A 19,038-nucleotide genomic window follows, 5' to 3' on the forward strand; every position below is an offset into this window, starting at 1 on the left:
TCCTGCTTAAAAGCCTCCAAAGAAGGAGCCTCCACCACACTCCGGGGCAGAGAGTTCCACTGCTGAACAGCCCTCACAGTGAGGAAGTTCTTCCTAATGTTCAGGTGGAATCTCCTTTCCTGTAGTTTGAAGCCAATATTCAGCATTCTAGTCTCCAGGGCAGCAGCAAACAAGCTTGCTCCCTCCTCCCTATGACTTCCCCTCACATATTTATACATGGCCCTCATCATCAGCCTACTCTTCTGCTGGCTAAACATGCCCAGCTCTTTAAGCCACTCCTCATAGGGCTTGCTTTCCAGACCCTTGATCATTTTAGTCACCCTCCTCTGGACACATTCCAGCTTGTCAACATCTCCCTTCAGTTGTGGTGCCCAGAATTAGACACAGTATTCCAGGTGTGGTCTGACCAAGGCAGAATAGAGGGGTAGCATGATTTCTCTTGATCTAGATGCTATACCCCTATTTATGCAGGCCAGAATCCCATTGGCTTTTTTAGCAGCCGCATCACATTGTAGGCTCATGTTTAACTTGTTGTCCACGAGGACTCCAAGGTCTTTTTCACATGTACTGTTGTCAAGCCAGGCGTCCCCCATCCTGTATCTTTGCATTCCATTTTTCTGCCTAAGTGGAGTATCTTGCATTTGTCCCTGTTGAACTTCATTTTGTTAGTTTCGGCCCATCTCTCTAATCTGTTAAGATCATTTTGGATTTTGCTCCTGTCTTCTGGAGTATTGGCTATCCCTCCCTCCCCCCCCCCCCCCCCCCAAGTTGGTATTGTCTGCAAACTTGATGATTGTGCCTTCTAACCCTTCATCTAAGTCATTAATAAAGATGTTGAACAGAACCGGGCCCAGGACCAAACCCTACAGCACTTCACTCGTGACTTCTTTCCAGGATGAAGAAGACACATTGGTGAGCATCCTTTGGCCAATTCACTTAGCCAATTTCAGATCCACCTAACTGTAGTTTTGCCTAGCCCACATTTGACTAGCTTGTTTGCCAGAAGGTCATGGGGGACCTTGTCGGAGGCCTTACTGAAATTCCTGTAAAATTTGTTTAGATAAATTTGGTACCTTTTGGAAAAAACTTCATTAATGTTTTTAGTTGGGTCAGACCTGTAATTTGACAGAGAGAAGCAATTATATTAGACAATGGATCATGAAGGGCATGGGGAAGAGCATTGTGTTGGGAAGTGATTTTAATTGAACTGTATGTTTCAGTCTATTTTAATATTTGTTTGTTGTGGATTTTAAATTACATTTTTGGAGGGGTGATATTGTGAGTCACTTTGCATCTCAGTCAAGGATAAAAGGATAAAAGTGGGATATAAATCATAACAATATAATAACAACAACAACAACAACAACTATTACACATAATCAGCACTAAGCCATAGATTTTTCAATCTAATGGATCAGAATGAGAAAGCCTCTTTTTAACAAATTTGTTTGAAACCCCTAGCTTTGGGGAGACAAAACCATTTATCCAATTAATCCTCAATGGTTATTTGCCATATAAGAAAAATTTAAATAACATGAACATTTTCCCCCTGTGACATATAATAGTATTGCTAGCCTATGTATATCTCATGTTATTGGCTACAACATATATACTTTGCCCCTCATTACAATAATTGGTTGACTGCATGTAATATGTGATTGATCATCAACAAACCAGTGGATTATTTTTGCCTGACCCAAATAATAAAGGCATTCAACTAATCTAGAGAGAAGCAGCTACAAGACAATAACTTCAAAATATATAAAACGTGGGATTTGTTTTAAAATTAGTGTCCGGTCACACTGGAAGATAAGCTGAAATGTCCAGGAAAAGAGTTGTTAGTTGCCATCGTATTGATGTAAGGGAGCCCTATGATATGAAGACCTCCAAAATCCCAAGTCATTATTATATAATTTTTATTAAATTTTGAAAATAACAATAAAATCCACTTTAGTGGGTTAGGAAAGTATGGGGGGGGGGGGAAGAAAGGATGGGGGGTAGGGAGGGGGGGTAGAAAGTGAGGGGGAATGGGGTAATAAGGGTAGGGGGGTCAGGGTCCTTGTCGATTCTTGACTTCCATTTTTCTCTATAAAGTTGTCATAACTATTTGTATTATTTATGTTGTTGGTATCATTCATTTTTTTTGTGTCGACAGTTGACACTTCTCCTTTGTGTTAAGGGCTTTATAACAATATTCTAACTTTTTCTTTCTTCATCCAGTCCTTTACCGGTGTCCAATCTATCCTTTTTTTGGGCTGATTTTGTGTTGTTGATAGCAGGAACGTTAGGTAGTCCATATTCATTATATCCCAAGACAGAGGTCCTCCTGGTCAGTCGGAAGGCTGAACAGGGTACAGGGTTACAGCCTGTGCTGGATGGGGTCACACTCCCCCTGAAGGCGCAGGTGCGCAGTCTGGGGGTGATCCTGGAGCCCCAGGTTTCGGCGGTGGCTAGGGGAGCCTTTGCACAATTAAAACTTGTGCGCCAGCTGCGACCGTATTTATTTATTTTATTTATTTCCAGAATTTATACCCCGCCCTTCTCACCCGGGGGGACTCAGGGCGGCTTACACAGTTGGCAACATTTAATGGCAAGAACATAATAATAAAACAAAAACAGTACATATAATCAATTAAAACTATAAAAATACATCATTAAAATACATTATAAAAATTAAAACATAAGTAAATTAGATCCATTTGTCTAAAAACCTCATGCTTCAGCCTTCAATCGGACCATGTCGACGTTATCATATTACTCGTTAAAAGCTTGTGCACACAGCCATGTTTTCACAGCCTTTCTGAAACCCAGAAGAGTTGGGGCTTGTCGGATATTTGTGGGGAGGGTGTTCCACAGCCGGGGAGCCACCACCAAGAAGGCCCTGTCCCTCGTTCCCACCAGCCGCGCCTGCGAGGCAGGTGGGACCGAGAGCAGGGCCTCTCCAGATGATCTTAGGGATCTAGCTGGCTCATATGAGGAGATACGACCATACCTTGGGAAGCCGGACTTGGCCACGGTGGTCCACGCTCTTGTTACATCCCGACTAGATTACTGCAATGCACTCTACGTGGGGCTGCCTTTGAAGACTGTTCGGAAGCTTCAACTAGTCCAACGAGAGGCTGCCAGGCTGTTAACTGGAGCAACGTACAGGGAGCGCACCACTCCTCTGTTACGTCAGCTCCACTGGCTGCCGATCTGCTAACGAGCACAATTCAAAGTGCTGGCTTTAGCCTATAAAGCGCTAAACGGTTCCGGCCCAGCTTACCTGTCTGAACGTGTCTCCCGCTATGTCCCATCACGGAATTTGAGATCCTCCGGGGAGGCCCTGCTCTCGGTCCCGCCAGCCTCACAGGTGCAGCTGGCGGGGACGAGGGACAGGGCCTTTTCAGTGGTGGCCCCCCGCCTATGGAACGCCCTCCCAAACGAAATTAGGGAAGCTCCCTCCCTCCTGTCCTTCCGAAAAAGAACAAAAACATGGTTATGGGAGCAGGCATTTGAGCATGAGTAACAGCAGAATTGCAATATGAATATATGACTCATTGACAGACCCCCACCTGGACATGAAAATGCGCCTGAAATGTATATTTAGATGTATAATTATGCTGTTTTTAATTTATATTTTAATTTTTATTGTAATTTTTAATCTTGGATGACTTTTAATTTGATGTAAACTGTGTTTGTGATGTATATTGTAAGCCGCCCTGAGTCCCCTGATGGGTGAGAAGGGCGGGGTAGAAATGATGTAATAAATAAATAAATAAATCCCATATTCTTTTTATCCATTCTTCCACTTTGGGTATTAATTTCTGTTTCCATAATCTTGCAAGAACTAATCTGGCAGCTGTTGTTAAGTGTGTAAAGATTTTGTCTTCATTCTTTCCCCATTGGTTATTCGTCATGCCCAATAGAAAGAATTCTGGTAGTACTGGTATTTTTATCTTTAAAATTTTTTGACATTTGTTGTGGATTTCCCTCCAGTACAGTTTTACCTTCTCACAAGACCACCACATGTGTAGATATGATCCTTCACCTCTTCCACATTTCCAGCATTTAATCTTCTTGCCTTTGGTAAATTTTGATATCCTTTTTGGGGTCAGGTGCCACCTATAGAACATTTTCCACCAATTTTCTTTCAATTCATAGGCATATGTATAATTTAATTTTTTCCCCCATAGAAGTTCCCATTCCTCTAATAATATAGTTATTCCTAGATCTCTTGCCCAATTTGTCATGCACTCTTTTATTTGTTCCTTCTCAGTGCTCCATTCCAATAGAAATTTGTATATTTTTGCAATTTTCCTCTTTCCCTTGTCTAATATTACATCCCATGGTGTTACTTTATCCTCAAATCCCTGAATCTTATCTTTATTGAAGCTTTCTTTTAATTGATAATACTGGAGCCAGGTTAGATTACCATATTTTAATTTTAATTCTTCTTGTGATTTTAATTTTATTTCTCTTCCTTCTTTTTCTAGTATATCTCTATATGTAGGCCATGTGTTCCATCCCAGTTCTCTTCTCTGGAGTGCCTCCATAGAAGACACCCAGAGGGGGGTTTTATTATAGATTCTCTGTTTATATTTATTCCAGATCTTGAGTAAGGCCGAACGGATAAAATGGTTGCCGAATTTTTTTTCGATTGGTGCTTTGTTGTACCATAGGTAAAGCATGCCAACCGACTCGCAAATCATGTCCTTTGAGGGTCAACATTTTCTTATTGTTTAAATTAATCCAATCTCTTACCTAATCTAATCCACAGGCTTCCGAGTAAAGGGCAAGGTTCGGTAAACCTAAACCCCCTCTATTTTTGGCATCTGTCAAATTTGTATAATTTATTCTTGGTTTCTTATTATTCCAGATAAATTTTGATATATCTTTATTCCATTCTTTGAATAACTTCTGGTTCCTAAGTATTGGAAGGTTTTGGAAAAGATATATCATTTTTGGTAATACATTTGTTTTAATAACCGCTATTCTACCCAATAAGGATAATTTTAATGAAGACCAATTCTTGAGATTGTTTTTAATTTCTTTCCATTTATTGATATAGTTGTTTTGGAGTAACTGTGAATTCTTTGTTGTTAGATATATTCCTAGATATTTTATTTTGGTTGGCGTTTTCATACCTGTGATATCACTTATCTGGGATTGTCTTTCTTTTGATACATTTTTGGTTAATATCATGGATTTATCTTTATTTATTCTGAAACCTGATATTTTGCCGAAGTCCTCTATTTCCCGTAGCCACTTTTTGATATTACTTAATGGATCCTCTATAATGCACACTAAGTCATCCGCAAAGGCACGGAGTTTGTATGTCTCTTTGCCTATTTTTAAGCCTTTTAAATTGTCGTAATCTCTCAAATTATTAAGGAGTAATTCCAATGACAAAATCCCAAGTCATTAATTGCTCTGCTCAGGCTGCTGAAACTCAGGGTCACTGACCTTTCCTTTATTTTTTAAACTTTTAAGTGAATTAATGGCATACAGACAATCAATCACACATAATACATGTATGCCATTCCCTTGCACCCCCACCCCCTCCCCTCACCCATGAACTACCACACCACTGACTTCCGGCACCACCCAGTGTGAAATTAGTGTCTCAAAAAAAAAACCTGCCCTTATCCTCCATTAATAAATTCCCCTTGTGACTACTTTGAAATCTATTTTTGTCTTTTTTTCTAGATATTCAAATGCAAGCCTCAATTTCTTGACAAAATCTTCACTGCTTCCTCCCCACATAGCATTGGATAGCTTGGCCATTTGGATATATTCTAATAATTGTTCTCTCGAGCCCTTTAGCAATAGCTCTTTTCCTCCTTTCCAAGATTTTGCTATTAATATTCTAGCTGCAACAAAACTGTATTGACAGATTTCTACATCTTCTTTGCTGGTTTTTCACCAATAGTCCTAAGAGGCACATCTCTGGATTTTCCTAACCTTTTTAGTAGTCATATTGTTTCCTTAATCATTTTCCCCAAAACATTTGTACCAACTTGCTGCTGCTCAGTCGTTTAGTCGTCTCCTACCCTTCGTGACCTCATGGACCAGTCCATGCCAGAGCTCCCTGTTGGCCGTCACCACCCCCAGTTCCTTCAAGGTCAAACCAGTCACTTCAAGGATACCGTCCATCCATCTTGCCCTTGGTTGGCCTCTCTTTCTTTTTCCTTCCATTTTCCCCAGATCTTACCAGGCATGAAAAAGGTACCTTTCTGTGCTTTACATCTCCAACGATCCTCCCGGTGGGATTTGTCTGTTTTAGCTATTATCTCAGGTGTTACATAGCTTCTCTAAAACATTTTATACATACTTATAAATTCTCTTTCCCATAAACTGCTCCTTTCTTGATAGAATCAATTCTTCTGTAGGATGGCCTTCTGCTTTTCCTACTGCCATTCACTTTACCAAGCATTATCATTCATTCCAATGAGTCATTCCCTCTGATGATATCTCCAATGTATAACAACCTCGGTTTAACCATCTTAGCTTTCAGTAAGAGTCCAGGCTTTATTTTTTCCCCCTAAGTCCCATTCATTTGTCTTTTTGGCAGCCTGTAGTATCTATACAACTCTTCTCCAGCACCACATTTCAAAAACATTGATTTTCTTCCTGCTAGCTTTCTTCACTATCCATAGGAATTGCACACAATCTCACCAACATGGAAAGACACTGCCAAGTTGAGAGGAAAAGAATATTAATAAATAAAATAGGTTTTGAAAAAAAGAGAGCGGGAAAGGAAGGCAACAAAAGAGCAGACGTACATGTTGGTGGTTCTAAGTTGCCATTTAAAAAATATGAAGAAGTTGTTACAAATGGATTCTTCAACATATGTTCTTAATTCCACTGTACATGGCCTTTTGCCAATGGAGTATCAGCCCTGGTTTCTTGGCTTTCATTTTCAACTAACAAAATCCATGAAGTCATTGATGCAAATGGACATGAGCATTTTTTAAAAAACACAATGATTTTGGAGAAAGTGACTGTTATAAAGCTTAATTCAAAATCATCTCATTAAAAATTCAGTTTCTTGCTAATGTGCAGATGGGTTTCTTATAAAAATGCGGAGCCATAAACAAAACAGTGTGTGGATTTATTAGAGCAAGCATATTGCAATGAATGGGGGAAAGATCAATTTGAAAAGAAAATACCAAAGCAACCTCAAGCATGTTACACAACATTTCATAAACCTGGAAAGATGTATTTTAGTTGCTGAAATACACAATAAGGGGCATTAAAAATAACAAATGATAGAAAATGTGGGTTTGTTTTGAGCTGCTTGTGGAATGGGTGTTTTTATAGTTATTGCTGAAGATATTATCCCTGTTCTCTCCAAACTGAAATGTAACAGAGTTGTACACATACTAAGACAGTCCTTTATTAGATTATACCTTTATTATAACAAATTAGATTGCATAATATAGGGTGGGGTATAAGTATTTTTTATTACTGTTGCCAAATGATTTGTACTCAATGTTTGGAAAGATAAGTATTACCCATCCATTATTCAATGGTCAGAAGATCTCACTATACATTAGCTACTCATGAACATGGTTTTTTTTAATAGATTCTAACTGTAAATGCGAGAACCTATGGATTCAAGAGCTGGACCATAAGGAAGGCTGAGCGAAGGAAGCTAGACACTTTTGAACTGTGGTATTGGAGGAAAATTCTGAGAGTGGCTTGGACTGCAAGAAGATCCAATCAGTCCGGTCCAGGAAATAATGCCTGACTGCTCACTGGAGGGAAGGATATTAGAAGCAAAGATGAAGTACTTTGGCCACATAATGAGAAGACAGGAAAGCTTGGAGAAGATAATGATGCTAGGGGAAATGGAAGGAAAAAGGAAGAGGGGCCAACCAAGAGCAAGATAGATGGATGGTATCCTTGAAGTGATTGGCTTGACCTTGAAGGAGGTGGGAGTGGCAACGGCTGACACAGAGCTCTGGCATGGGCTGGTCCATGAGGTCATGAATAGTCAGAAGCGACTGAATGAATAAACAACAACAACAACAAATGTAAAGAAAATGGATTATGCACAAGGTTTTTGGATGAATGGAACTATGCACTTTATATGTTTTAAGTTTTGTATATTGTTCCATGTGTATTAATGCTTAATGTAAATTGTTTCTTAACTGTTTTGTGTTTTTATTGTATTGTTGTTTTTATTGGCATAGAATTTTTGCCAGATCTGTAAGCCACCTTGAGTCCCTCCAGGTGAGAAAGGTGGGATAGAAATTGCATAAATAATAAACAAAAAAAATAAGTTTTTGGAAATATGGTCAGCTTATATTAATGTATATGCCTATCCCATGTTTATAATAGTATGTGTACCCCTCACTATTTTTTATTTCTTTTTTCATTTTTGCTTTTAAAAATTTGAATGTGACCATATGACTAATTTTCTTACTTGTTTTGGTGATATTGTAGCAGTGGGTGGGGATGAGCTGTTGGGGTCGGGAGAGATACTGGTTTGTATTACTGCTGCTGGTTTTGTGTCAGTCATAGTTTAACATACTAGTGAATAATTGAGCTAGGAATCAGAAAGGTGAAGCTCCCAGACATTTCTTATTACCAGAATCTATGGTGTCTTCTGCCACAGATTGTGGACTCCTGTTTTTTCAGAGTTTTGGGTCTATTCCCCAGAAACTGGTCGGGAAAATTGAGTATTTATTTGTGTTATCGCTGCCATAATCCAACAAACCTTGAGATGGCGTTGATCTTGAATATACAAGTCAGATAATAACTGATGGAATTATTTAAAAATACCAATGCATAGAGACAGAGATAGAGATAAAGTTAATGATAGATATAGAGGCTAACTCACCTACATTTTGCACGTTTTTGGGACCTCCACATCAAAAATTACCACTTTGGAACAAAAGCAATCTGATCATATTAAAGGCATAGACCAATATTGATACGTGAACAGATTTTCTCAGATAAAAGAACACTAGATACAAAAGGTAATTTCAAATTAGGGATTGTCTGAGATGCAAATGAGATGCAAACACATACCACTTATGTGTTTTAAATGCAATTTTTTATCCTGTATTTTTGTTTTAATTGATATATTGTATTACTGTTTTATCTTTTTATAGTGTGATTTGTATTATGTTGCCTATGTTTTGTCCTATGTTGTTTGGGCCTCTGCCCCATGTAAGCCGCCCCGAGTGTCCCCACGGGGAGATGGTGGAGGGGTATAAATAAAGTTTTTATTATTATTATTATTATTATTATTATTATTATTATTATTATGAATAAATTATCATTGTTTATGTTTTTGTTGCTACTGTTGCTGTTGTTGGTTTGAATCTTATGATGAAGAAAGTTGCTGTATTGTTTAAGTTAAATGATACCAAATATGGTTTACTTCTAAACCTGTCATATTAATCACTTTCTCTATGTCTGACCACTCAGTAGAGAAGCTGCCAAAGCTGGAAATCTCAGCAGTTAAATTTTAATTACTAATGAAAATAGCTTTTATACACTTTTGAAAAGATGTAGCTCACCAGTGCCATTGTTTACACTGTAAAACCTTCCAGTAAAAAAATAAAGAAAGGTAAGTATTGTAGTTTTCTGGAATTCTAAATTCTAAAAAGGTTAAGAGTTAAGATGAAATCTAATGAACTCTTTCTAACCCGCAAGATGAGAGTGAAGCAAACCAGAAATACACCAAAGCTTTTGTTTTTAGAAAAACATTATTTCCTGAAAAAGTAGACTAGTAATTTATTTATTGCACATGTTTAACAATCTGCTACAAAGGAGCTCCACATGGAACTGGATCCATCCTGTTGGAGACCCGACACTTTTGAGTTCAGGGAAATTGGAATAACTTATATAAAAATAATGCAGTGAAAGAAGGATTAATTGCCATCTTTTTCATACTGTAGCTCTTAAGGGAGATAAGACATACAATTCACAAACGTTAATGCAGCAGTTCCACAATTTAGTAAGATTCATAGAAGAATTCTTACCACCACTGAGGCCAAATATCCATTCAATATCTGACAAGTAAAGTGGGCCCTTGATATCTGTGGAGTTTGTTTCCAGGACCCCCCATGGATATTCAACTGCCATTATATACAATTGTGTAGTCAAATGGTGTCCCTTATATAAAATGGCAAAACTAAGGTTTGCTTTTCGGATTGCTCTGGATGGTGGAATCCATGGATACAGAGAGCCTGTTGTATTCACCTTTGAGGATGAAAACAAATGTTGGCTGCAATTCTTTTTGGCAGTTATGAACACTAATCTACAGTGACACAATGTGACCATTATGTATTCACAATTCTTAAGTAACTCCTAACTAGGAGCTACACAGGGACTATGAAATCACATCGATACCTACTTACCAGGCAGCAGTCACTGCAATTAATGGGGTTTCATTCGTTTGTCAAAAGGGAAGCAGCTGTTTGACATTTCCACCCCATGACACTAGTGATCCTTAGCATGAGAGGGAATTGCAACAAATGCCCTTGAACCTTCCTGGCACACTGGAGATCACTAACTCAGTGGTTATCAACCTTCCTAATGCTGCGTCCCCTTAATGCAGTTCCTCATGTTGTGGTGACCCCCAACCATAAAACTATTTTCATTGCTACTTCATAACTGTCATTTTGCTGCTGTTATGAATTGCAATATGTCTTGGCTTGTTTTTATTTATAAACTACTCTGTACAGTTGTAGAGAATGATGAGAGGATAGATAGATAGATGATAGATAGATAGATAGATAGATAGATAGATAGATAGATAGATAGATGACAGTAACCATTTCCCGCATATGCACATATAATAATAAATAACATATTTGGCTTAGGTTTAAATGACTCACTTTCAGGAGAATTCCTCTTATAGTGTGGTTACAACCATAAAGTTTGTATAACTGCCCAGAATGTTGAAATGTATTTTTAATGACATTATTTCCATTTACTGGGAAGCAAATCACACACTCATTTCATTGCCACTGGGACAAAATCTATTGTACATTTTCCCTTATCTCCACAGTAATTAGTGTTTATATTTTGTGGCAAGCAAATAAGGAGAACAGCATTTTGGAAAGAGAAAAGTGAAATGCAATATGTATAAACCAATTGAGGCAATCTTGAGGATCTGACATTGATTAACTACACAGGAGCAGAAAGTGTGTGTGTGGGGGGGGGGGGATGTCTGCAGGCCTTAAACATACAGCCTCCCCTCTTTCCTCCGTTCCACCAGTTACAAGTTATTAAATAGATTAAAAGCACAAACACAACATATACTGTGCGTCGAATCCTACAGATTGTCAACAATTGCATCTACTTTATTTGCATACCCTTTGAAAAGATTTCATGTCAAGCATGTTGAAAACTATGTATGCAAACACTTAAAATTCCTTTTAGAAGCAAAACATAAAATAAAATAAAAATCAGTCAGCTTCCGTGCTGTGCATTCTTTCAGGACTTGCATGGAATTTTGTGGTTTTGCTATCCAGATGTGTATTTAAAAAAAAAAATAACTAGGCCCAAGGAAATAAAAATAAAGGGTGTGATTTTTGTGAATATGTAAACACAGGCCCAAACAGATAGATAGGAAAAATAAAACATGACATGATATACTTTTTTGGAAAGAGATTACTAATCCAAGGAGGTTAAATTAATTGTATTTTATAGGACATTCAAGTGTCACAAATAAAGAGCACTTGTAAAGTCAGCAGGTTCATACAGACTCAAAAACTAAGCTCTTCTGAATCAATTTACTTTGGACTTCATCAGATGGTCAAGGAGAAAGAGGGAGAAAGTGTGGGACAGTGGAGGGAACCATCTTACAACCTCATCAGACACAATCTTCTCTGTGTCTTCTCCCTGTTTCTCCATGCAGAGTTCCATGGAGTCCATTGCATAATGCTGGGAAATTTCCAGTGAGGAAATGGAGAGGAAATACAGATCTGAAGGGGAAATGATGTGGGATGGCAGAAGACAAACATGTATGGAAGGGAACAGAGTAAGATGGTTCCCTCCGCTGTCCCACACTTTCCTCCTGCTTGTCTGATGAGGTCCTTACTAGATCTACTGGAGAGGCCCTCCTCTTGGTCCCTCCTTTGTCAGTTGATGGGGACGAGAGAGAGGGCCTTCTCGTGGGGGCCCCCATCTTTGGAATGCCCTCCTGAGGGAGATCAGGCTGGTCCCTATTTATTTATTTATTTATTTATTTATTTATTTTCATCATTTCTACCCTGCCCTTCTCACCCGAGGGGACTCAGGGTGGCTTACAAACTGGTAATTAATCCCAATACACCATAATACAATAAAATAAATCATTAAAACAGTTAAAACAGTTATAATATACAATATACAAAGTTTAAACCAATGCAAAGTGCTTATGCCTTTCGTCCACCAGATCTTGTACAAAAGCCTTATTCCAGGCCAAGTCAAAGCCAGTAAAAACTTATTCTTTAAACGCTTGTGCGCATAGCCAGGTCTTCAGTTTCTTTCTGAACCCCAGAAGGGATGGAGCCTGCCGGATGTCGCTGGGGAGGGAGTTCCACAGCCAAGGAGCCACCACTGAGAAGGCCCTGTCTCTCGTCCCCACCAGCCGCACTTGTGAGGCGGGTGGGATCAAGAGCAGGGCCTCCCCAGATGATCTTAAAGTTCTCATAGGCTCGTAAGGGGAGATACGTTCGGATAGCCTTCCACACACAACTGAAGACATGGATGTTTCAACAAGTCTTCAACCACATTTAGATGCCTTTAATAAATGTGTGAGGATGCATAGATTTCACGAAGCACTTTACATGACTAATATTGACTATTGTTGTTTTATATCTACAGCTATTGCTATATTTTATTGATTTTAACCAATGGGTTTTGCAAAGTGAGTTGGCAGTATTGTTTTATGTTATTATTTCTGCAATTTTTGTATTTTGTGTGTTGCACCTTTGAGTGCTTTGTAAGCCACCCTGAGTCCCTCTGGGAGATGGTGGTGGGGTATAAATAAAGTATTACTATTATTACTACTACTACTACTCTGTCCCCTCCTATCCAGGTCTGTCTTCTGCCATCCCATGTCCTTTCCTCCTTTAGAATTCTGCAATAGGACCTAGAGAGCACAGCCATTTTTTTTTAGCATTTTTAGGTTTTCCAGTGCTACAGACATTACTTGGCCTTTTTGCTTTCACTGTTAGCAGAATACAAGTTATGTAAATAGGACGTGGGCACTGAAGCCTCACTGGTAAGTTGGAGGATTTATACTTCATCCGCTTCATAGTTAAGACACTGAGAGATCACCAAAACTTACTTTTTGGACTAAAATTCCCAAAATTACCTAGTAAGGTGGGCAATAGGAATACAGTAAGGTTCAAATGAATTTGTAATTGAGTAATTCTGAGCAGATAGCTTAGTTTTCTAAACTCAATAATGAATAGGCTCAACCACAATTAAACTGATTCAGTCTTAATGAAAATGGTCATAGATGTAGAAACACATGAAAAGCCAAAAGAATTGTTATTCTGTCAAAACATTGTCAGACTTAAAACATAGAAACTTAGTTTGATAATACCTAGATGGTTTTATCCAAAATTGATGGAAAAGTTCCTCTCACAAAAGTCCAGGAGCTGATGAGTTTGAAGTACAGATTTGTAAGCACAACAGGCAAGTTATCCACCAATGAAAGGAAAAGAACACTGAAACTAAGATCTAGTTGTTCTAATGTCAAGGAAGTCATCCATAAGACAAATGTAGGAGAGTTGTGCTGTAGAGGTATTGTGAATCTACTATCCAGGCACTGACTGGCATGGTCACCATACCACACTGTTGTAAGCTTTCAATCTGAAAAACTGTTTTTGGGAACAGAATTTCAGAAGTGGGAATCCCATGTTGCCAGTAAAGTATGGTGCTTCCTTGCTGAGTTTTTTAACACCTTTATTCTTGGCACCTATGGAGGGGGGTTGCAGAAGTGGTCCTGAGATCTGGAGAAGTGCCCAGGATACAAGCATGAGGCAAGCTGTACAATATTTGAGTCTCTGGATTCAGACGATACACAGTGTAATTTCCTGCTCAACTCTTGTCTCTTAACAGCTCAAACATCTTTTCTTGGAACATTTCAGAAGCATTGGTGGTTCCAAATGGCAAATCTGTAAAGCATTATCACGCTAAAGGTAGGAACCGTGGTGGTGCAATGGGTTAAGCCCTTGTGCTGGCTGAACTGCTGACTTGAAGTTTGGTGGTTCCAATCCGTGAGATGGGGTGAGCTCCTGTCTGTCAGCCCTAGCTTTCCATGCAAGGGCATGAGAGAAGCCCCCCGTAGGACGGTAATACATTCAGGCAACATCTTTGAAGATGGCCAATTCTTTCTCACCAGAAGCAACTTGCCTCAATTCTCTGACACAATTTAAAAAAACCCTAAAGGTATTATTAAAGTGATTTGCTTGTTTGGCACTTCTTTCAGCGCTAGGATTTTCCCATGATTGAGTGGATATATCTATTCTGGAGAACACTTGTGAGATAAATTTTTGTGATGTTAAGAGAATAGTGGAGACTGGAATTTTCCCCTTTCATTTCTGCTTTGATCAGTCTTTTAAATGTAGGCATATTCCATTGTTTTATTTTTCATTGCTGCATGGATATTTTAGATGTGCACCATGCATTGGGCTTTGTTTTCACAAATGTAGGAATTTCTTCTTCTCTTCCAAACTTAGTTTCTGTTGTATGGAGCAATGGAATATGGAGACATAGAGATGAATGTTCATATTGTAGTTTAGCATTATCCTTCAAAGGTAATTTTTCTTTTTTCTTTTTAAAATAAAGTATCTTCAAACAGCCTTGAGCCTATCTATTTTTCTTATAAGTCCTATCTTGGCACCTATTCAACAGCTAAAGAAAAGATCAGTCTTTTATCCTTTAACCATGCACATACAGTAGAGTCTCACTAATCTAAGCCTCGCTTATCCAAGCCTCTGGATAATCCAAGCCATTTTTGTAGTCAATGTTTCCAATATATCGTGATATTTTGGTGCTAAATTCATAAATACAGTAATTACTAAATAGCATTACTGCGTATTGAACTACTTTTTCTGTCAAATTTGTTGTATAACATGAAGTTTTGGTGCTTAATTTGTAAAATCATAACCTAATTTGATGTTTAATAGGCTTTTCCTTGATCAGTCCTTATAATCCAAGATATTCGCTTATCCAAGCTTCTGCTGGCCCGTTTAGCTTGGATTAGTGAGACTCTACTGTATTGAAATAAAAGCTTTTCCACACTTTTTATAGAAAATTTGACTTACACAGGGGCCTCTAAACTTGTTTCTACTTGCATTTTAACCATCTCAGAAACATGTGTATTGTGCTATGAGGGACTAAGGGAATGATTCTAAATGCACTTGCTGCTTAGTTATATGTAATACACATTAGCATATTAGAATGTATTGCTAATACACCAAATTAAATGCAACATTGATTCTTTTTTTATTGTGAATATGTCCCATTGAATGCAACATTGTTTAATTTTGAGTAGACAAAATGTAATTCTATGCTGTACTTGTGGCTACTGTGACATATCCTTCATAAATCCACTTACAGTAAGTCCAGTAGAGTTTAAGAGAACTCATTCTCAGGTGTCTAGATATATTCTGCATACTTTGGCCGTAAAAGATTTATATGATCTGAAGAGAAACCAGAGTATGCTGCAATTCTATATCTATTTATTTGGGCCCCAATGATTGAGAGACAATAAATAAATACCATGAAATTTATTTACTTATTATAGATCTGAGACTAATAATCTTCCTCCAATTTGTGCAGGGTGATTTGATTGTCTCTACAGAGTTTTGCAGTAATTTGTTAGTACAAAAGCATATCTTTTGCATTACTTCAAAGTATAAAACCTGTACACATTAAAAGTGGCTAATATCTCAGTATGATTGCTATTTGGGTGAGACAAATGTAAAAGACAGCCATGATTCTGATGATTAGAAAAAATTATCATGGATCTTTTGCCTGTCTCTAAGTTACTGCTGAATTTTACTCAAAGGAGAAAAAGACATTGAAACTAATTTGGAACATCATGATCAAGGGAATATCTGCATGGATTTCATGGGAAGTGAAGTTTTTCTAGGGGGTTTCTTGGCACTTACTCCCAGGTAAAATGAATACAGGACAACCTTAAGGCCTACTTGGTTGAGACTACATCCTATCAACTGATGTAACAGTTGATCCAAAGCAAATAAGACAATGAAAAGCTTCTGGAATTGATCAGAATGTAAAATACAAGTAGAAAGCATGGGTACACATTTTATCCCCATAGGAGTCTACTACTCTAGTGCAGCTGTTGTGTCAGCCTCTCATAGTAATAGATACTTAAAACAACATAATAGGCACTTTCTTACATATAAGCCATTCAGAGCATCTGGAAGGACAGGGGTGGGCGCATTACAGTAAATCATTCTTATATAGGAACATTGCAAAAACAGTAAAAGCCACACAGAAAAAACATGTATAAAAACCCACGAAAATATGTGGATTGTCTGTTTTCTTTCTTCACTATCTTTGGGTTTCAGGAAGATTTAAAGAGCATTTGTGAGACCCAGCTTGCAAACATTGTCATATACACACTGGACACATTCTGTGTCCCTCAAACTGAAGGAGTTTTGGGGATTTTCTTTTTTGTTGTTGTTTTAAATTGTGAATATAATTAGACATGGGATTCTTGTAACAGCTGTAGGGATTTCACACTCAGGGCCTAATTTACAAAACTTTGGATTTGGCACCATTTCAACGCTGCCCCTGGAAGTCATAATTTCTCTGACATATTTTTGGCATGGGAAATTTATTTATGTATGCACATATATCATTTTAAAGGGTGGATGAAAGTATCCCACTTGTACCTGGTTTGTGATGAATGAGCAACTTCAGAAGCAATGCCAGAAGTAAATAATGAACCTGCAAGGGCTCATGTTTAAAACGTAAGCTAATTTCTCTCCTTGTTTAGAAAAATGCCTGGGCTAAATTTCCACATCACTGAAAATGCGTACGACACTTCTCTCATGCTTTAATGAAATCAATTTGTGTGAGATTTACAAGAAAAATACATTAGTGGAGTACCAGTGTGCCAAGTGTAGCTGTTGCAAAGCCGACTGCATCAGTTCTGCAACTTCTGGTTGTTGTTTTTATGTCCCCCTCCTCCTTCCATCCCCAGAAGTTTTCTGAGAAGACATATGACAAAGTAAGAATAATTTTGTATGGCCCAGTTTGTCCTGACATGGAATACATCTGGAGATAATTTTTTTGCTGGATCTTTTTCCCAAACATAACAGCAACAGTCTGTTAAATCAGCAGTCAATTGTTAGGTATAATTATGTATAATGTTAAATAAATGTAAATCCCATTGAAATCAATGTTGAGAATGAGGCTAGGAGGATGGTTCATTTTTGATAGTCATACAAGAAGTGCTTTTTATTTCTAAGAGCTGACAGCTGACAAGTATCCTGTTATATCAGGTAAATGTGGTGTTAAAAGTGGCCTCATCAATATTCAACATTGAGCAATACTATTACTAGCTTACTTGCTTTTTCTATAGCTGGTGTTAGCAATCAGAATAAAAAGGCACAAATTGGTCAAATAAACATTATTTATGAATGTGATTTCTAATGAGGGGGAACTGTGTATGTGTGTTGCATTTTTAAGTTGACCATCAACTTATGGCGACCCCATGAATTTCAGAGAGAAGGACCATCAGCAAGGAGCTTGGGGTTCCTCAGGGTTCCATTTTGTCCCCCATGCTGTTTAACATATACATGAAACTGCTGGGAGAGGCCATCCAGACTTTTGGAATATGGTACTACCTGTATGCAGAGGACACCCAACTCTACTACTCCTTTCCCCCTGATGCCAAGGAACCCTAAACCAGTGCCTGTCATCAGTAATGGACTGGATAAGGACAAACAAATTGAAATTTGATCCAGACAAGACAGAGGAACACTTTATCAGTTGGAAGGCAGATCAGGGAATAGGGATCCAGCCTATGCTGGATGGGGTCACACTCCTCCCCCCCTTTTTAAATGATTTATCATGTCAGAAGCAAATTGAGGATACAGTTATAATGCATAGAAAAACCACATACAAAGTTAAAAACTTGCCATTATACTAAATTTCTTTTGCTCAGAAGCTGGCCACTTTGAGTGCCTCTGGTGTTGCCGTAAGAAGGTTCTCTGTTGTGCATGTGACAGAGCTCAGGCTGTATTGCAGTAAGTGCTCCCCTGAAGACAGAAGTTACCCCTGAAGACACAAGTCCACAGTTTGGGGGTCCTCCTGAACTCAATGCTGAACCTGGAGGCCCAGGTATCTGTAGTAGCTGGGAGGGCCTTTGCACAATTAAAACGTGCACGCCAACTGCTCTTGTTCCTTGAGAAGCGAGATCTGTCCGTGATGGTGCATGCCTTAGTTACATCACGTCTGGATTACTGTAACACGTTCTATGTGGGGCTGCCTCTGAAGAGTGCTCAGAAATTTCAGCTGGCCCAAAGAGCTGCAGCCAGGTTGCTAACTGGGGCTGGGTACAGGGGGCAGACAATCACCCTGTTGCAGCAGCTCCACTGGCTGCCAGTATGTTTCCGGGCACAATTTAATGTGTTTGTTATGACCTTTAAAGCCCTAGATGGTTCAGGTCCAGGCTATTTGGTTGACCACATTTCCTTGTACTAACCTATCTGGGCTGCAAGATCTTCAGGAGAGGCTCCTTTCTCAGCCCCACCTCCATCTTAAGCTTAGTTGGTGGGAACGAGAGAGCGGGCCTTCTCTCTCGATGGCTACCCCTCGACTCTGGAACTCTCTTCTTCCCAGGGAAGCCAGAATGGGCCCCTCCCTGCTGTCCTTCTGGCAGCAGGCTAAAACATTTTTATTCAGGCAGACTTTTAAAGATAAATATGTTTAAGATCTAGTCAGGGGGTGCTGTGGTTTTTAAGTGTTTTGAAGGTTTTTAACTGTGAATTTTTTAGTGCTTTATGTGTTTGAATATATTTTAATGTTTGCATTTTTGTATCGTTTAAATTGTATACTAATGTT

This window comes from Anolis carolinensis, chromosome 1 (genome assembly GCF_035594765.1).
Source record: "Anolis carolinensis isolate JA03-04 chromosome 1, rAnoCar3.1.pri, whole genome shotgun sequence".
Classification (NCBI taxonomy): Eukaryota; Metazoa; Chordata; class Lepidosauria; order Squamata; family Dactyloidae; genus Anolis; species Anolis carolinensis.